General features: G+C 40.7%; 1 pseudogene; it reads left to right on the top strand.

Moving 5' to 3' along the window:
• Positions 1 to 2,418: 2,418 nt before the first annotated feature.
• On the top strand, positions 2,419 to 3,205 carry LOC125396804 (olfactory receptor 1J21-like; annotated as a pseudogene).
• Positions 3,206 to 6,339: the final 3,134 nt, after the last annotated feature.

The raw sequence follows: 6,339 nt of genomic DNA, 5'->3' as shown, positions 1-6,339 counted from the left end.
ATAGTTATCCTCCTGGATATTGGAAGTAGACAAGATTCCCAGGCAAACTTGGGTGCACGGGGGGTGGGGAGATGGGAGTAAGGGGAAATGGTTAGAGGATTGGGGATAGCTTGGGGGATTGGGTTGGGGGGAGGGAGGAAGGATGGATATGCGAGCAGGGAAATATATATCTCAACTAAGGGAGCCATTTTAGGGTTTGCAAGAGACTTGATTCTAGAGGGATTCCTAGGTCCAAGGAGAGGTCCCCAGATTGTTCCATGGGCAGCAGAGGAGAGGGTGCCTGATCTGGCCTTGGCCCATAACCATACTGATGAATATTTTACATATCACCATAGGACATTCATCTGGCGATGAATAGAGATAGAGACAGAGACCCACATTGGAATACTGGACTTAAATCCCTAGGTTCAAATGAGAAGCAGAAGGAGGGAGAACGTGAGTAAGAAAGTCAGGATCAGAGGGAACCTTCATCCGAGGATGGATGGAGATAGAGACAGAGACCACATTGGAGCACTGGACTGAGCCCCCAAGGTCCAAATGAGGAGCAGAACGAGGGTGAACATGAACAAGGATGTCCGGACTGCAAGTGGTGCATTCACCCACTGATACAAGAGGACTGTTCTAATGAGAGCTCACCAAGGCCAGTTGGACTGGGACTGAACAAGCATGTGATCAAACCAGATTCTCTGAATGTGGCTGACATGGGGGCTGACTGAGAAGCCATTGATAATCGCACTGGGACTTGTTTCTTCTGCATATACTGGCTTTTTGGGATCCTAGTCTGTTTGGATGCTCACCTTCCTAGACCTGGAGGGAGAGGGGAGGAACTTGAACTTCCCACAGGGCAGGAAACCCTGACTGCTCTTAGGACTGGAGAGGGAGGGGAGAGGGAATGGAGAGAGTGGGAGAGTATTGGGAGGAGGGGAGAAAGTGGAAATTTTTATAAATAAATAAATAAAATAAAAAATACTAGAAATGTTAATTAAAAGGGTATTAGTTTAAAATGCCATCATAAACAATTAGATTGGAAATAATGAAAAGAAGCATTGATTCTGTAAGGCTGTGTATACATCGGGAACATTATTTCCCCCAGATATTATCCTGAACTAGAACAGTCAAAAATTTCTATAACTCTATTCTTCCCTGATCCCATATCTATCCTTCCTCCCTCCCAGTCCCCCGAGCATTCCCCATTCCTCCCCTGCTCCCTTCTCTCTAACCCTCTCCCCTTCCAGCAACCCTTCCACTCCCCCAAGCACCCGAGGTTACCTGGGACTCTTGTCTATTTCCAATCTCCAGGAGGAAAACTACCTGAATTTTCTTCAGGTTCACCCTCCTATCCAGCTTCTCTAGGATCAAATACCTGACCCTGACTGCTATTGGGGATGGAGAGGGAGGAGGGGAGGGAGTGGGAGAGTGGGAGGGTGTTGGGAGGAGGGGCGGAAATGGAGACTTTTGTATTTTAATAAACTTTGAGGAAAAAAATTCTAGAACTGAAAAAAGAATGTTAAGATTGAATTGAGGAAATAATCCACAAAGAAGTTTTGAAGGGAATAAATCTTTGCCTCTCTTTTCCATGAAGGACTAAGAAATTCTGAAACTACTGAGTATGAAAATATATTCATAAAAAACTGGAACCACATTACATGTGATGTCAGTCAATATTTTAGGTACATTCCCTAACCCTCTTACATAGACATGCAATCACATGCCATGCCATCTCCAATTCCTGATAAGATCAAGTGTCAAAAGATCCAAGTGTCATAGTCAATGGCTTTTCAGAAAGACCCCGGGCCAGCCACAGTCAGAGAATCCGGCCAAATTCCGAGAATCTGGCTAGATCACGTCCTCGTTCAGTCCCAGTCCGACTGGCCCTGGTAAATTCTCATCAGATCCGTTCCCTTGTATCAGTGGGTGATAGCATCCCTCGGGGGGAGTGGGGGGAGTGGGAGGGTGTTGGGAGGGGGGCGGAAATGGAAACTTTTATAATTTAATAAAATTTACTAAAAAAAAAAAAAAAAAGATCCAAGTGTAAGTCCTTTCATTTTGATCCAACTCTTGAAAGAAAATAAGGCATTGGCCAATGGGTGTTTCTGAGGCATATGTAAGGTAGAAAGATGGTTTCAGATCATCTCCATTTTTTTATTAGCTAGTTACTCACTTGGCCTTACCTCTAAATTACATGATCTCAGATTTCCACCATGAGCTCCGAAAACAATGCTTTTCTGATTGTCCAAAATATGCTGGATTGGTGTCCCTTGAGCTGACCATCACCCCTTCTTAGTATTGTCAAAAGCTGCTTGTTTGGGTGAAATAAACAAAATAATTGGCTCAAAATGATAGGGTTTTGTTGCATAATAACTGTGGACACTTCCTTTTCACATTTCTATCTCGTGTTCAGTTCCAGAAAAAGAGAAAATGAGTTGCATCAGAAGGAATAATCAGAGCATCCCATCTGAGTTCATTCTCCTGGAGCTCCCCAGCCAACCAGAGGACCAAGACAGGTACTCTTCCCTGTTTTTGGTCATATACCTGACCACAGTGCTGGGGAACCTGCTCACCATCCTGCTCATCAGGCTGGACTCTCACCTTCACACCCCCATGTACTTCTTCCTCAGCCACCTGGCCTTCACAGACATCTCTTTCTCATCAGTCACAGTTCCAAAGATGCTCATGAATATCCTGACACACAGTCCGTCTATCTCAGATACTGGGTGCATTTCCCAGGTGTACTTTTTTTCCTATTTTTTGGAGATCTTGACAGCTTCATGTCCTATGACAGATATGTGGCCACCTGTCACCCTCTGCACTACACTACCATTATGAGTCAGAGCCTCTGTGTCCTACTAGTAGTTATGCCCTGGGTCTTCTCAGTGCCCTTGTGCACACTCTCCTGCTTTTCCACCTCTCTTTCTGTGGGGACAACATTTTGCCCTACTTCTTCTGTGACTTCTCTGCACTGCTAAAGCTCTCTAGCTCAGACATGACAATCAAAGACCTGGTTATCTTCACTGTGGAAGTGGTGACCATAACTGTGCCATTTATGTTTAGCTTGGTCTCTTATGGCCACATTGAAGCCACCATCCTAATAAATCCTTCAATCAAGGGAATCTGAAAAGCCTTGTACATGTGTGGTTCTCATCTCTCTGTGGTTTCTCCTTTCTATGGAGCCATTAATGGGTTATATTTTCCCTTCCTTCAGTAACACTGGTGATAAGGAGATCTAATGAGAGCTCACCATGGCCAGCTGGACTTGGACTGACGGAGCATGTGATCAAACTGGACTCTCTGAATGTGGCTGACAATGAGGGCAGACTAAGAAGCCAATGATAATGGCACTGAGTTTTGATTCTACTGCATGGACTGGCTTTTTGGGAGCCTAGTCTGTTTGGATGCACACCTTCCTAGGATTGAGGGGGGCCCTTGGACTTCCCACAGGCAAGGCACCCTGACTTCTCTTAGGATTGGAGAGCAAGGGGAAGGGGGAGTGGGGGGAGTGGGAGGGAAATGGGAGGATGGGAGGAGGTGGAAATTTTAATTAATTAATTAATTAAAAAAATCTAATATGATCCAGGTTTTTGCTTCTTTTTCTTAGAAAGTTTATAGCCTCCTATAACAAAGACTTTTATCTTTCTCGTGTTAGCAAAAAGTGTACTTTGTGAGGATCACTGTTTTTCTTTTATTTACTTTAATAATAAGTTTGAAAATGAAAGCATAGTATTGTTTTTGTTTTTCAGATTTTTATTTTGTTTTATGTGTATGAGTGCTTTGCCTGCCTGTATATAAGTACATGACACATAGGCCTGGCCAGAAGAGAAATTGGATGTCCTGGAATTGGAATTACAGATGGTTGTGAGCCACCATGTGGGGACTTGAAATTCAATTTGGTCTCTGAAAGAGCAGACAGTGTTTTTAACTGCTGATTTATCTCTCTAGTGTTATTTTTAATTCCTCTATTACTTATCAAATTTTACTTTTTCATTTCAATTAACACATAAAACAGTATCCATTTTCAGGATTCCAATTAATGTTTTTATACATGTATACAATTTTGGATACTCATTTCAGAGGAAGTTTGGTTCCTCAAACAACTATCACTTTTTTGGGTGAAAATACTCAAAATACTCTCCAATGTTATCACTGTCTTTATCACACTATTTAGCAGTAGAACATAGGAACGCATTTGTTCTGTGACTATGATTCATTAAACAACATTTCCTTATTCCTCTGCCTTCTGTTCTCTTCAGTTGCAATTTACCATTCATTAAACATCATTGTTACATACATACTGGTAATGCCCTACTAAATTCTTTCATTATAATCTAAGGATTAGGAAAAGGCATAACCTGATCTTCCTCAAAATTAATTAGACTTGTCATATAGGACTTGATAAAAAGGCCAAGGTAAGGTTCCAGACAGAATTAACGTAAAGTTGATTAGAGCCTGATTGTGCCAGCAAAGTTACAGAAGGCATGGGAGTAGCAAGCATAGAGACATATCATCAAGTTACAGAAGGCATGGGAGTAGCAAGCATAGAGACATATCATCAAGTTACAGAAGGCATGGGAGTAGCGAGCATAGAGACATATTATCAAGTTACAGAAGGCATGGGTGTAGCGAGCATAGAGACATATCATCAGGTTACAGAAGGCATGGGAGTAGCAAGCATAGAGACATATCGAAGGACTTCTACCTGGTGGCCACATTCAGTCACTAAGGGTATGTGCCAAATAAAGCTGGGCCGGATGCAGGAGTCATGACATCCCGGGTGAAGTTTAAGCAGGACTTGAGTATGATTTTATTCAGCTATATTTTATTACCCAGTAATGGAAACATGCTTCTATGCTCAACCACAATAATGTAGCTGCCTCTTTCCATCAAAAATGTTAAAACATTTCTCTTCAGTTCTTTAGAAATCACCTCTATGCAAGAAAAAGGCCCTCAAAGTCACTGCTGTCAGAAGATTCTGTGTCAGACTTCTCCGTATCTTTTATCTAGTTCTGGAAGCTTCTATAATACAGGATATTAAAGCTGAGAGGTTTCTAACTATCCCCTTTTTACTAAATTAGCAACAGGTAGTAGAAATGGAATTCAAACCACTGTGTATGTAAAATCAAACCATGAGCTAAGAATGCTTTCAAAATTCCCAATTACACCTTTTACCCAGAATTTTACTTTATTCTTTATAAATAATATTAATGGAAGCTAGAAATAGAATAACACAGTGGAACGTGCAGCAATATATTTAGTTTTATGGATAATGTTATAGTTCCCCCCACTATATCCTGTTTGTATTTGTAACTAGTGACCACACTTTAAATAATATCATTTAACAAGCTCTAGACTTAAGAGTATTCAGAAGCTAAGTGAATTCAGAAGCTAAAACTTACAATACTGTCCAGGAATGGGAAGAAAGGTATATATGAACACTCTTTACCCAACATTTTCAGTATCTAAAACTGTTCTAACAACAATCTATGACTTCTGAGAAAATATTGACACTCTAATTTAAGCTTCTCAATGTATGTTCATTAATATTTTTACCCATTGCACAGTACTTGGCAATTCAATAATTTATGTGGAACAATCTTTGTACATTGCAAATATGTATTACTTTCATTGATTAATAAAGAACTGACTGACCTATAGCTAAGCAAAAAGCGATTGGGAGAGCCAGAGCAGGAGGATACTAAGAATAGGAGCAGAGTCTGAGAAGACACAAGCAGATGCAGGGAGAAGCAAGATGAAAGTGCCATGCTGAAAAAAAGTACTGCCAGGTGGAAGAGGGTAGATAAAGAATATGGGTGAATTTAAAACATAGGAGTTAACTAATAATCGGTCTGAGCTATTGGCTCAGTATTTATAATTAATAATAAGTCTCTCTGAATTTATTTTGGAGGTGGTAGTCCCGACAAAATTTCCACCTGCAAATAATCTTAAGTTTTTGTAAGTGTAGTGAACCAGAATTGTATCTCATTGTGCTTTACTTTAAATTTCCATGTTCAGTAATAAAAAAAACCATATTAACCAATGTTTATTTCTTACAAGTACATCGCTAGTGACTAAAAGTCTCTGAACTGCAATTTCCTCATTATCAGAGATAGTTGGCTACCACCAGGTGTCTTGTTGGCAGCTTGCCCTAGGTAGCATCTTTTCTAATACTAGTGTGGAAATGCAATGACCCATTATGAAGAAGTTGATATTTCCTAACAAGGAATTTTGTTTATTTTATATTTTAAGAGTCAGGGTTATGCTGCATAACCCTGGAAAGCTTACTTCTTATTATGTAGTCAAGACTGGTTTGAACTTGGGACAATCTGTCTTCCTGAGCCTTCTACG

Source organism: Myodes glareolus, chromosome 21 (genome assembly GCF_982192425.1).
Source record: "Myodes glareolus chromosome 21, mMyoGla1.1, whole genome shotgun sequence".
Taxonomy (NCBI): Eukaryota; Metazoa; Chordata; class Mammalia; order Rodentia; family Cricetidae; genus Myodes; species Myodes glareolus.
This window is presented reverse-complemented; position numbering and strand designations above follow the sequence as displayed.